A 15,281-nucleotide genomic window follows, 5' to 3' on the forward strand; every position below is an offset into this window, starting at 1 on the left:
GTGAAAGATAACAAAAAAATCGTTGAATGGCTGTCTGAAGTTCTTTGTCTGGCGCTCTAAATTCTGTTCTCACACGTTCTGACAGCTTTGCTATCATTGTAGATAAAAGAGTGGGTGAGTGTGTTTCAGTGTGAAATCTGTTTAATATTTCTTTAAAAGGAAACCACCAAAACATGCAGACTAAACCTATACGGCAAACATGCACAATGAGTGCACGGCACAAGGTTTGTTGTTGTTGTTGAACCTTGCAAATGCTAAGATGGCTAATTCATTAAGTCAGAGAAAAGAAGAAAAATCGGTTTTGAGTTTCAGACATTTAATCCGCCTAATCTCAGTGACTGGGAAAGGTGTCCAGTGGAAGACGGGGGATTGGGAAGTGGGAAGAGCATCTTAACTCAAACGGTTTCTCATCTGCTAATTGTGAGCTGTTAGGGCACATGAGGAAGAGAGAGTAAACGAGTGGCTGAATTCCGTCACAGCCTTAAATTATTCTGTTCAATTTCACATTTAAACTTTCATTTCTATAAAAAGTGGTTTGAGGACCTCATTCAAGAAATGTAATATGACAGAAGCATTTTGAGAAATTGGTTCGTTTATTTTAAAGCTCCGAGGTAGTAAGAGGAAACCAAAAGTAATGTCCTTACTGAATATTGTTCATGGAGAGGTTTTAAATTGCATTGAAATTATTATTATTATTTTAATTTAAATGCATTTATTTAAATCATTTTATTTAAATATTTTTTATAATAAATAAACATGTTTATTTATCTTAATATTTACATGTTATTTATTTTGTTATTTATTTTATCTTCATTTTAGGAATAGTAGAGTGAGGGGAAGTGAATGGGGACAGAACAGGACAAGTTTATATATTATATATTTTGAGTTGTTTATGTCTCTAAATATATTTATTTATTTAAATTATAATACAAATTGTATGTTTATTTAAATAGTTTTTTTCTACATTTTATTCTATTGATATTTTACGTATTCATAAATATTTATCTAAATATACATTTTTATCAGTTTTCCTATTTAAAAGTATTTTTATTTAAATACACATTCATTTAAATATTTATCTATTGGGCATTTTGGTCTTTTAATGATGATAATTAAAGGAGAAATAAAACTTGTTTATTTTGCTATTTGTGTCTAGACAGGTGAGAGGATAACTAGAAAGTGGACTAGGCTAGCAGATGGACCATTATGAAAGGCTTCAGACAGACACATCTCCCATAATGCCATGCACATAGACTAATGAGCTAAAGAGACAGGTATCCTGGCAATCTTAGGCTGTGTAAGCCAATCATCTTATAGATAGAATGGGACTGTCCAACAGTGTGGGTTGGTGGCGAGAGGGTTAAAAAGACCATGAGGTATGGAGAGAACAATATGGAAAAATGTATATAAACATATTTATGATCTTCACTTATAGAAAACTGGTGTTCTTTTTTTAAGGTCTTATCAAATCAAAGCTTGACTCTTTTCAATATTCCTGATCGTTTTACATCCGTATGTTATTTACATGAGTACACGTTCAATTACACACTGATGACCACATGAGCAGATGGCACATGCAATAATGCTGCTCTATAATCCTTGGAACTTGACGATCAATGTAGTTATTGCCACTTAATCATCTTACATTCATCCTCCCCATCTTTCTTTCAATGCTTGAAAGTAATTGCAATGCCTAAAAATGCTGATATAGAATAACAATCACTGTTGTTGTTTGCAAAAGTTGAAAATGGCGAATGAAATTAGATTAAAAGGCAACTGGGTGACCCAAATGGAATCAGAAAAAGGGAAGTATTTCTAAAATCAGTGTCGTATAGCTTTCTATTACTGGCCTTGGGAACGGGAACTTTGAACAGGTCGCAAGTTTTTATTGGGTCACGCTATGTTTTACTGCATATCATCATTGTGAAACGGTTTCGTACTCCTCTTCTTCCTGTTGAGTAGATATTTGCCTATAGTTTCATTTTTGATAATCCAGATGATGAAGATGAATTTGCCGTCAGTAGGTGTGACATTAACTTTTTAGGAGCCACAGATACTGTAAGAAAAATACTGCGGCCACGATGTATTGATTGCATCAGGCTAGGGTTTGTTTTGTATTGACTGTACTCGAGACAGCAAGACTTAAAGACTGCGAGGATGGGGGCAATTAGTCGGGTTGATTGTTGTCCGAACTGGGAGGGAGAGAAGATTAAATAAAGAGAATTAGGTCAAAGTAATGAACGGGAGAAATGGGAGGGAGGGAAGGATGGAGAATCAAGGTTGGAAGAACCTAACTGTAAGTCTAAGAAGAAAGAGAGAGTATAAGAAGGAGGAAGCACGTTTTAGATGGCAAATATGATTTGGTAGTGACTTTTGTTTTAATCAGATTTCTCATTTAGGCCTTTAGGACATGTATGTATGTTTCCGGTTTTCCAGTTAAACTCATCTTGTATAGTGTTGGTGAAAATAGGTGCATGGTGAAATCAAATTCCAAAGTGTATTTACTTATTTCATTTATGTATTTACTTTTGAAAATAAATTAATATATTTATTTTTTTGAATATGTGATTTATAAGGATATGTGTTGTTATAGTATCAGTGCAATACTAATAGTTTTCCATAAATACTAAATTATTGCAATAATATATTTTTGAATTAGTTTTTATTTGATATTTCCCCATTTTTGTTTTCACTTTAAAGTGTTAGTAACTTTGTTGTGTGTTTTTATTCATTTTTATTTTATTTTATTATATTTATTTTTCAGTTAAACTAAATGAAAATGAGCCTTGGCACAAATAGCCTAAATAAAATAAGTTATATATATATATTTCAACCAGTTTCCATCAGTCTGGGTGTGTCGATTGCTGGAAAGTTAGGGTGGTAACAACTTGGAAACCGGAAATGAATAATCGTCTGAAAGCGAGAAATAAAGGACATGCGCGCTAAATTTACCCTCACTGACAGAAACAGATGAACTTTCAGTGTGAGCATTCCAGGTAAAATCCCTGATCCTCTCTGTACCTGCCCTGCTCTACAGGTGTGGCTGCTTGTAGGCTTTATTTGGTCTAGACGTCTGTGAATCAGCACCGCATACACTATTTGTGTGTCGTGTCCTCCCTTATTCACTCCCTCTCCCCCGCTTTATCTTAATTAGCAGACATGTTTATTGATTCAAATGGATTTAAGGAAAATCCCTCTTGTCTGTCAGACGGATCGGTGTTCAAATCTTTTGGGAGGAGGTCTAAGGAGGGGGGTCTTTGCCCCCTAGCCAACCCTCACCCACCTGTTGCACACTGTGCAACCACCAGAATAATCAAGGCTTTGCCCCTCACAATATGTTGCACAATTAGTCATTAGGGTGCATTAGGTTTGCTCTGTCTCTTTGTGCTGCTTCCTCGTTTGCTTATAGATGCTATAAAAGCATACGTAACTTGCTAAAGCTTGTAGAGGGATTTAACCATTTAAGGCTATGAAAAAATGTATGACTAATTGCTTTAAATAGCAAAGCAGTGGCAATGTTGTGACAGGAAAAAAAACAGTAAACAATGAAAGTCCCATAGACTTACAGCAAGTGTTTTGCATAAGGCATTTTATTTGTTTTATCTGTTGTTTCAATAGGCCGGTAGAGTGTTTACAGCTAGTTTATGTTTCTCAGTAATGTCCATGATGAATATATAGTGACTGGGCTTGCAGTGACCTGAATAATTTTGTGTTTCAATGTTTGAAATATCAACGATATCAGCAAATAATACAAATAACTAGATTATTTTAATTATTATATATATATAATTTACTTAATTTGCACATTAATTACCATAATCTAGGTATGAAGCTTTAAAATATTTATAATACCATGATTTTCAGAGCAGATGTATTAAATTTGCTTTGTTTACATATTTTTGTATGACAGAATATTAGAATCACAATCTAAGGACTTTTCTGCAAATATTGATTCTATACTGCGAATTAAAACTCTCCCTTGTAGGGTCATTACAGTGGGTGAAGGTTCAAGATCAGGAGCCTGCTGTGTTCAGTGTAGAGACGGGTAAAAAGGACAAAAGTAACTGGAAGAGTGATACAAGGAAAAGTGTGTAATGCACTATTAAATCACAAACCCAGTCACAGTCCAGAACTCTGTTCACATGGAGACAGTATTTCTGCTGGCGGCCTCAACTTAGGAGCCAGTCTGAGAGCTTGCAGGAGATATTTTGAGCGGTGTAAACCGACTGCAGATGATTGAGATAAAATCATATGATTAGACTTCCTCTTTCTCGCTTTTCAGATGAAGGTGTGAATTCTGCAGCTGATAGGACTATTGCTCGACTGTCTCATGATTTGCTGCCTCCACTGCCTTTTTTTAGTTGTTTGTGTCTGTTAAAGTGTGAAAGTGTGAGTTAGCACTGACGTATAGCTCATTTGGTTTGACAGAAGCAGGAAATGTGCCCTTCTGCTGGGAAAAGTGAAAACTTCTTCAAGGGGGTTCTTAAAGGGATAGTTCACCCAAAAATTAAAATTGTTATCATTTACTCACCCTTCACTTATTCCAAACCTGCATGAATTTGTTTCTTTTGTTTTTGAAGAATGTTGGTTAACGGTTGCCATTGACTTCTATATTATACAGGTTTGGAACAACTTGAGGGTGAGTAAATAGTCAAAATTTTCATTTTGGGATGAACTATCCCTTTAAATTTTAAGTGTGCACTTATGAAAACTTTCCAGATTTCCACATGCCAAATGGCCAAATAACTTGCGCTTTATTAGCAAATTGTTTTTAGCACTTTTCTTTTTGTAGAAGCACTATCACATTTGCATTGGTCTGAATATGAAGACAGTATCTTAGCTGTGTACAACTATATTCTTGTAATTTCTGCATACTGAAGGTTTACCAAACATTGTTTTCAGTAACTTTCAGTAATATTTTACAGGAAACAATTTCACCAATTGATAACACACTGAAAAAATGGTGTAGAAACAGTTTTTTACACAGAAATTGTGCAATAAAAATAACTTTTTTTTTTTTTAATTTTGTAAAACATACTCTAGCAATCTTTTATCTTCTATTTCAAAATAATTACTGTGTACTAGCAAACAGTGCTTCAGCAATATCTTTTCTAATACTTTTTAGTATTTTCAGATTTCAGCATGTTCAGTGTCATTTTCTTTTGTTAAATCAAAAATAGACCTAAGTATTCAGTTAAGGTCAAGCCATAAATTAGTGTAAATTTTCTAGCATTTTCTGTTTAGTAATCAAATTTGACAAATGATAAGAAGCACTAAAAATATGTATACATAAATTGGATGACTTTTATTTCAGAAATTAGATTGTTGTGCTTAAGATGCGTGTTTGTGATTTGTATCCCTCTGTCGCATCTGCTTAGTGGCAGCTTAATCCATTTTGATGAATGAGGTGTGTTATGTGTTCCATGTAGCTTCTGTTTTTCCTCTTCACTCCAGATGTTTCCTTCATTTTACGTCACTACATTCTCCTCCATTCAGAGAAGCCTGTGCCCTGCTTCCCTTCATGACACTCAGACTGCGCTGTCCCAGTGAAGGGGTCTCAGAGACTTAAGAAAAATTAATTAGAGCAAAGACAGAGGAAGAGATCAAGAACAGGAAAACTATTCCCAGCGCATGATGCCAATCATGAAACAGATGGAGATTTTGGCTCAAAAGATGGATCAGTGGTGTTGTGGGTGTTTGTTTGCCAGCCCTTGAGAAAAAAGATACCATTTCCAAAGGCTGACACGCAGGCTTCTCAGATGATGAAAATATTAAAGGGATAGTTCACCCTAAATTGACAATCATTTATTGTTACATATTACTGTTCATGTCATTCTAAACCTGGATGACTGACTGACTTCTCCAGAACACAAAAGAAAACATTTTAAGAGATTTAAAGTTCAAATATTTATTGAAATACTATTGTTTATTGAAATGCTATTGAAATACTATTGTATTTTTAGATTCGGCATTGCCTTGGCAACTAGCTTGTGATTAAAATATTAAAAATAGCATATGTGTGTGTGTGTGTGTGTGTGTGTGTGTATGTGTTTTATTTATATATATATATATATATATATATATATATATATATATATATATGTGTCCAGAAGATGAACATTGACGCCCTCCACAAAGAGGGTAAGTCACAGAGGGTCATTACTGAAAGGTGTGGCTTTTCACAGAGTGCTGTATCAAAGCATATTAAATGCAAAGTTGACCGGAAGGAAGAATTTGGGTAGGAAAAGGTGCACAAGCAACAGGGATGACCGAATACTAAGCTTGAGAATACTGTCAAGCAAAGCTGATTCAAACACTTAGGAGAGCTTCGAAAGGAGTGGACTGAAGCTGGAGTCAGTGCATCAAGAGTCACCACGCTCAGTCTTCAGGAAAAGGGCTACCAAGCCACTTCTGAAACAGAAACAACGTCAGCATCTTACCTGGACTAAAGAGAAAAAGAACTGGACTGTTGCTCAGTGGTCCAAAGTCCTCTTTTCAGATAAAAGTAAATTTTGCATTTGATTTGGAAATCAAGGTCTGGAATCTGGAGGAAGAGTGGAGAGACACAGAATCCAAGCTGCTTGAAGTCCAGTGTGAAGTTTCCGATGTCAGTGATGATTTGAGGTACCGTGACGTCTGCTGGTGTTGGTCCATTGTGTTTTTATCAAGTCCAAAGTCAATGCATGCGTCTACCAGGAGATTTGGGATTTTATGCTTCCATCTCCTGACAAGCTTTATGTAGATGCTGATTTCCTTTTCCAGCAGGACTTTAGCACCTGCCCACACTGCCAAAACCATTTCCAAGTGATTTGCTGACCATGATATTACTGTGCTTGATTGGCCAGCCAACATGCCTGATCTGAACCCCATATGGAATCTATATCTGGGATATTTTCAAGAGAAAGATGAGAAACAGTTGATCCAACAATCCAGATGAGCTGAAGGCTCAATAGTGCCTCAGCAGTGCCACAGGCTAATTGCTTCCATGCCACACCTCACTGATGCTGGAATTTAAGAGCTAAATGAGCCCCGACCAAGTATTGAGTGCCTAAATGAACATACTTTAAAGAACTTGAACTTTTCTGTTTTGCAAATCCTTTTTTTGATTGATTTTAGGAAATATTCTAATATTTTGAGATACTGGATTTTTGACTTTCATGAGCTGTAAGCTCTAATCATCAAAATTAAAACAAAACAAAAAACTGTTGAAATGTTTTACTTTACATGTAATCAATCTAAAATATATTGATTACAAGAATATAAAAATATAGTTACAAGAAAACTTAAACTTTACGATATTCACATTTTTTTAGATGCACCTGTATATGTATGTATGTATATGTGTGTGTGTGTGTGTATGTATGTGTATATATATATATATATATATATATTTATAATTTTTCTCAATTAATGATTTAATGATTTTAATTATTTAGTTAACAATAGCAACTCTGGTTCAAACAACATAGGACCCTGTTGAATTGCATTGTACACACACAAACACACACACATACACATACGCATACACACAAACTCTTCTTTTGTGTTCCACAGAAGAAAGAAGGAAGTCATACATGGTTTGTGTGAAATGTCCCTTTAAGACCGTGTTTGTTCGTTCCCCTTCGTTTCCGAGATGTGTGCATGATGAATTGCTAGAAACCCAAACAGCATTTGACAATTAATTGCTTTGCTTTTGATGAGATTCAAATGAGATATATAGTGCATGACTTTCCTTTCATCTATATAAAAGCCATAGAAGAGGAAGTTTTTTGGACTACAATTATAATAATCATATGCATTGGTAAAACAATCCTCATGACAGTGGGCATTTCTCCCACAAAGCTTTTTTACACCACAACACATGATAAGCAGTCAGTTCAGCATGACTGTGACACTATTGAGTAAGCAGGCCTTTGCAATAACGACGATAATAATATTAAAACTGCTTTTCATTTTGGTTTCCTTTACACAATCTAACTGAACTACATGTCGGTGCATGTTAGTATGTCGCTGCTGTCTCCTCAATTATGTCAGAGTCATATTTACTGTAGGCTACTCATCTTCTCTTTCCTCACAAAGAGGGGAACTTCCTCAAAAACATGTCAACATCACAAGGGAAAAACAACAGCCAAAAGAGAGCAGAAAATGAAATGAAAAAACCCCAAGCACTTTTGGCGATGAGAGTGAACAATGTAATCATACGTGTTTAGGGTCCGAGGAAGCAGATAATCTGTGTTTAGCAGCATGTGCGCTCGCCTTAAGCCGAGCAAAGACCGTAAACAAAGTGTTTAAACGGCGTGTTGACGCACCATCCACTGGCTGTGAAACCACTGGCCAACGGTATTTGCAGTGGGTGGGGTTGTTGCCAGGGAGGCAACAGGGTTTGTAATAGTTGTAAAGCAGAGAACAATACATAAACAGATATTAATCAATCTCCCTTGAGGAATATGGTCTGTTTACTATTGAGGAGCAAATGGGAAAAACATAGAAGAGGATGACATGTTTTACTTTTGGTAGTGTTATTTTTGTTATATTGGACACCTACAGCTATTTTTTTAATTGAAGGGCCTTCCTGTGACACTGGGGGCTTTTTGAGCCTCATGCATTGAATGTGATCTGATCTGGGACACATGACTAGATCATAAGCACATACCATGATGCACAAATAACAAAATTTCTTTTCATGCTTTACTTTCAGGAGGAATTTCCTTTTCTTTTGATCGAATATTCTTCAGTGTTTGTTCTGTTATGCCACTTCTGTTATTTGTTTTACTCTGATAAGCCTCTTCTCGTGATTTTTATGCTATTTGCAAGCTGGAGGAAAGTTTCTAGGAAGCTGAAACATCTGTGATTCAAAGCTGTTTTGGCCTTTAACTCACTCTGAAGGACCCAGTCTGGGATTTGAGGTTGTTACCCTGATGAAATTTGGCAGGAGATTATCAAGACAGGTATCACTTTTTTTTCTATTCAATTTATTATTTCAGTCATTAGTCAGCACAACGGCGTAAAAACATTCCAGTAATATGGTCAAAGAAAAGTGGATATATAAAATTAGATGTTCTGTCCTCTGCAAGTCCATAAAAACCATTATGCCAGTGGAATGTCCCCATAAAACATGAAAACCCAGTGTCTGTGTTTGTCTGTAACCAGGTTTCCATCCAAAGATTTTTTTGCGAAAAAAAATTTTTTTAGCGCTTTAAAATATTTACGATGTAGCTGATGGAAATGCCAATTATCGATTAAATTTCTCATGTGTCGACAAAATATTTTCCGTTTAACTTTAATGCATAAATTCCATATCGATACTTCAAATGTCGCAAAAATTTGTTTGGAAACAATTTTTGTTGAGAAAAGGGGCTTTATGGAGCAACAGTCCAACGCAAATAAATGTGGTGTCACATGACAGAATTAGTCAAGTCAAGTCTGCTTTATTGTCAATTCTTCCACATGTACAGCACATACATACAGATAATTGAAATTGCGTTACCCTCAGACCCTTGGTGTAAACAGTTAACATTAAACACGTTCAAATACAGATAATACGGTTTAAACATATGTACATACAACTCTATAGCTATACAAGTAAGGACATTGTAGAAAAAAAATAAAGAAATGGATAAAGTGGCATAAGGCGCATGGCAGATTAAATAATTTAATTTAACCAGTTAAATAAAAACAAAACTGTGCAGATATATTTGTAGTGCAAAAAGAGCTTATCAATCTGAGAACATTGTAGAAAAATAAAAATAAAGAAAAGATAGATAAAGTGACATAAGGCACATGGTAGAATAGATGCAGTGCAAACCAGTTAAATAAAACAAACACTGTGCAGATATATGTATAGTGCAAAAAGAGCTTGTCAGTCTGAGGACATTGTAGAAAAATAAAAAAAGATAGATAAAGTGACATGGCAGAATAGATAGAGTGCAAACCAGTTAAATAAAACAAACACTGTGCAGATATGTGTGTAGTGCAAAAAGAGCTTGTCAGTCTGTTAAATTGACAGGAGAACAGTCTTTTTATGAGACTATCCGAGGAGGTAGTTTGCAGTCAATGCTGGATGAGGTAGTGATCAGTCCAATGCTGCACAAGTGAGAGGTGCTGGTCACAGTTTGTAAGTAGGTGGCTGGTCCTGGGGGTGTGGGGAGCCGTGGGGGGGGTTCTCATAGTGTCAGAGTTCAGTGTTGTATGGGGTAAGAAGAGGGGAGGGGGGGCAGGGACGGGAGGGAGTTCAGCTTCCTGACAGCCTGATGTATGAAGCTGTCCTTCAGTCTGCTGGTCCTCGCCTGGAGACTCCGCAGTCTCCTCCCTGATGGCAGCAGACTGAAGAAGCTGTGTGTCGGGTGGGTGGGATCACCTGCAATGCGGAGGGCTTTGCGGGTGAGACGGGTGCTGTAGATGTCCTGGAGGGAGGGGAGAGAGACACCAATGATCTTCTCAGCTGCTCTCACTATTCGCTGAAGTGACTTGCGGCAGGATGCGTTGCAAGCGCCATACCACACAGTGATGCAGCTGGTTAGGATGCTCTCGATGGTGCCTCTGTAGAAGGTGCACATGATGGGGGTCGGGGTTCTGGCTCTTCTGAGTTTGCGGAGGAAGTAGAGACGCTGCTGTGCTTTCTTGGCCAGTGCTACAGTGTTGTTAGTCCAGGAGAGGTCCTCTGTGATGTGCACACCCAGGAACTTGGTGCTGCTCACTCTCTCCACAGTCGCACCGTTGATGGTCAGAGGGGCATGCTGAGTGTGTACTCTCCTGAAGTCAACAACAATCTCCTTCGTCTTCTCCACATTCAGAGAGAGATTGTTGTCACTGCACCACCCGGCCAGGCGGCTCACCTCGCTCCTGTAGTTTGTCTCATCTCTGTTGCTGATGAGACCCACCACAGTTGTGTCATCCGCAAACTTAATGATCAGGTTAGAGTTGTGTGACGGTGTGCAGTCGTGGGTCAGCAGAGTGAAGAGGAGGGGGCTCAGCACACATCCTTGGGGGGCCCCAGTGTTCAGTGTGATGGTGCTGGATGTATTACTGCCAACCCGTACTGCTTGAGGTCTCCCGGTCAGGAAGTCCAACAGCCAGTTGCACAGAGAGGTGTTGAGCCCCAGCTGGACCAGTTTGTGTGTGAGCTGTTGAGGGATGATTGTGTTGAATGCTGAACTGAAGTCTATGAACAGCATCCTGACATATGAGTCTTTTTTGTCCAGATGTGTGAGGGCTGGGTGGAGGGCAGTGGCGATGGCATCATCGGTCGAGCGGTTGGACCTATATGCAAACTGGAAGGGGTCAAGTGAGGGGGGGAGGACAGACTTGATGTGGTGCAAGACTAGCCGTTCAAAGCACTTCATGAGAATAGGAGTGAGTGCTATTGGACGGTAGTCATTGAAACAGGATGGAGATGACTTCTTCGGGACTGGAATGATGGTGGTAGCTTTGAAGCATGTGGGGACAACGGCCTGATTTAGCGAGATGTTGAAGATGTCTGTGAAGACATCAGTGAGTTCCACTGCACAGTCTCTCAGTACACGCCCAGGAATGTTGTCAGGACCCGGAGCTTTGCGTGCATTGATCCTGCTGAGGGACCTCCTCACGCTGTCCGGGGACAGCGTCATCACCTGGTCGCCGGGAGGAGGTGGAGTCTTCTGTGCAGTGGTGCTGTTTTGTGCCTCAAAGCGAGCAAAGAAGGCATTCAGCTCGTTCAGCAGGGGGATGGTGCTGTCACAGGTCTGTGGTGGGGGCTTGTAATCCGTAATGGTCTGTATCCCCTGCCACAGGCTCCGCGTGTCTCTGCTGTCGCTGAAACGATGGGCTATCCTCCTGGAGTACTGTCTCTTGGCCTCTCTGATGCCGCGGGATAGGTTGGCCCTAGCTGTCTTCAGGCCCTCCTCATCTCCAGCTCTAAAGGAATTAGCCTATAGGCAGCGTCCGTGTTCATGGTATTGCTCACTTTAAAGCACCGTTTCCCTGTAGTTCAAAAGTGCATTAAATCATATTCATATTATTAAATTGTATCTAAAATTATTTTATGCATGGTAAGAAAAAGACGAGTTACCTCTCAAACATATCTTAATTTGGTGTTAGTAGGCTAGCCTACGTTTACATGATTATTATTTTATTTTTACAGTGCACTGTTCAGTTTAAATAGAATGTAGTCCGTGCCTTTCAGCTTGACCACCATAACCCCGTAATATTATGCCAAGCATATTTTGTTTTACATATTGGAACGTGAAGTACAAAAGTTTAAATTAATTCGTTTTGGCTTGTTAGCTTCTGACATTTTTATTCTTGCTTTGTTCTGAGTTCTTTCTACCATTAAATTTATTGGAGTGAGTAGATTTGTTGTGGAGTGAAGGGAAATAAAATATTGCTTTCATGTTTCTTCAATATTTTTGACTGACTGTATTTTATTATGACATGAACAGGCTGCATTGTCGAGTCAGTAGGCTATGCTTAACTGCGCGTGAGGCGCCGGCACGATCGCTTGTGTCTTTTTTTCCCCTTTGTAAAAGGGGAAACAACTTGCGCACCATACTCCTTTATTTGTGGTCATATAAGAGTAAGACAGTATTCAAAACTATTCAAAATATTTATTTTATTTGTGTACATTCACAATAAAAAACAAAACGTATTTTTGTGAAATAAAGGAAAACTGTCGCTTTATCAAGAGTGCATCACAAAAATGAACCCAAAATTCTGCATATAGGCTGCTAATTGTTGCAGTTTTTTTTTTTTTTTCGTTTTGTTAATTCATTAATATTTTGCATATGGGCCTGTTTCTTTTATATATAATAGCTTATGTTTTTGTACGTTCGCAGAAGAACTGCATGTGCGTGAATCCTCACGTTCATGTTGTTTATGCTGCTTTTTGCGTGTATAAAATTAATCCCTGGAAAACAAATTTAGGTATTAGTAATGGGTCAAGCCACCTATCAATTTAAATTTAATTTAATTGTAATTTAACATAATCTTGTCGGTTAACGGTTAATATGGCTTAACGACCGTCGGTTAGGAGAAATAAAATAACCAGAAAGAACATTCATATTTCCTATAAACGTTAATCAGAAAAATTATAATAATACAACTGCAACTGTTTATGATCATTGCTTGATTATCAACAGTGGCCTATCTATCTAGTCTATAACAAAGTACAAAAAAAACTCATGACACTTAATAAAAATAATTTTATGTAGGCCTATACAATTTATTATAGGCTTCTTTTTTTCAAATAGATGAAGAACAGCTAGCCTAGCCTATAATTTACGCAATAGGATAAATTATGTATGGAAACAGCTCAAGGGCAACATTTTTTTGCTATACACCAACATTTATGCGACAATCTGTTTTTTTTAGGGATGACGTCATGACGCACACCATTTTATCGGTAAAAGGCCAGTTGGATGGAAACAGGCTGTAGACAGCAAAGTTTTTTTTAACGCATATCTCTTTGTCGATAACAAAACAGCGCAAAATCTGGATGGAAACTTGATTTGTGTCTCTCTCTGTGTGTGTGTGTGTGTGTGTGTGTGTGTGTGTGTGTTTGTTTGTGCTCTCTAGCATGTCATACAACAAGACTTATCATCTGCTTTCTTAAAGAGACCATATTATGAGAAAATCGAAGGGAGGGACAAGCATATCCATTTTATTTATTATAAGTAACTTTAACATGAAAGCAAAACAAACAGCAGTTCTGTGTTTATTTATTATTATATATATTTATATGCATATTATATATCAATTATGCATACATTATTTACAATTATTAATTACAAGTAATGTTTTATAACTATTTTTGTGTTTAAATAAGCACATTTATTTATGTTTACATAAACAGGGAACAATAATACCAATACGTGGCTATACTTTTAAACTGACTAACCAACTTTAACAAATAGATTTGATTTGGTCTTGAAAAAAAAAATAATAATAATTTATTGGAAAAAAAAGAAGAGTAGAGTTATTTTAGCATGTTAAGGCTGATATTTACAGATTACAGTAGGAAAAACGTGGAATAACATTTTAAAGATCTTATAAAACCTGTCGTTTTATATAAGAAATGCATTTTAAAGGTAAAAATTCTTTGTACAGTAACCCTCCCAATGAGTCAGGAAAAAAGCGAGCCTTTCCTTGTCTGGAAATTATTGCGATTTTTCACCTGGTGGAGCACAAACAGTTCTCGGATATTTGAGAGGATTGGTGAACGCTAAATGACCTTGATTTGTTCAGAATTGAACATGCTGACTCACAAGCAGACAGCAGTGAAATGTAAGTCAGGTCCGCTCCAAGGACAGTGCAATTGTATAATATACAATTGTTCAGTTTCTATCATTGATTTCTCTTTTACTGAATAAAACCATGTGGCGTCATTCACATAAGCAACTGGCGGTTGGAGAACCATTGCACAACTAAAGTAATCGGTTTTGTCACCTTGTTAATGCTGCATTCCTAAACTCCACCATTAGCATAGTGGGTGTTGTCACAAACGTCACACATGCTGCTTTCAGTTACCATGTTGTGTATGAATCTGAAACATGCGAGACCTCAAATATCTGTGACAAATAACTGGCCGTCAAAACAGTGTGCTGTGTGTTAAAGTGTATTAGTACGCACAGGTTGTGTAGCTGGTTCTCTCTTTTGACTGTCTCCTTGCTTTTCACCATGTCTCTTTCCCTCCATCCTTATGACCCCCTTAACCACCACCACCACCTGACCTCACGCTGCCCCAGTCAACCCTCCCCTGTAAAAGTGCAAATAGAGCGACGCCCTGGATGATCAGCTCTGCTCACGCCGCGCCGGGCTGAGCCTCAGCCCAGACTGTCTGCAAATTAGAGAAATTAGCCCAGTGAAAAGAGAGGCACACTTACGCCATGCGGCACACATGCATCTCCAAAATAGCCACAAGAGCCATATGGCAGCCAATTTACTGGCCGTTTCACTTCATGGGTGAAGACGAGTAAGATGGACATGCAGTTGATGTTAATGAACAGGGTAGAGATTGTGTTTGTTATTGTTTTTAATGTAAAATTTCCGTTCCAATATTACAGGACTATAGGAAATTGTTTGCCTGAAGTTAAGTTATTGATGTGTGATGAACAGTTTCGATTATTTCTTTAATCTTAGAAGAGATTTTTATTATTATTTTACTTTTTATGGGTAGTAACAAGAAGTTTTTTATTAGGTGGTGAAACATGAGGAAGAGAATTTCCACAAACGTTCCTAACATGAAGCAGCTCTTTCACTTTGTTCTGAAGCATGAATTCATAACATGCGAATATTGACATTTCCACCCA

This window comes from Barbus barbus, assembly GCF_936440315.1.
Source record: "Barbus barbus genome assembly, chromosome: 19".
NCBI lineage: Eukaryota > Metazoa > Chordata > Actinopteri > Cypriniformes > Cyprinidae > Barbus > Barbus barbus.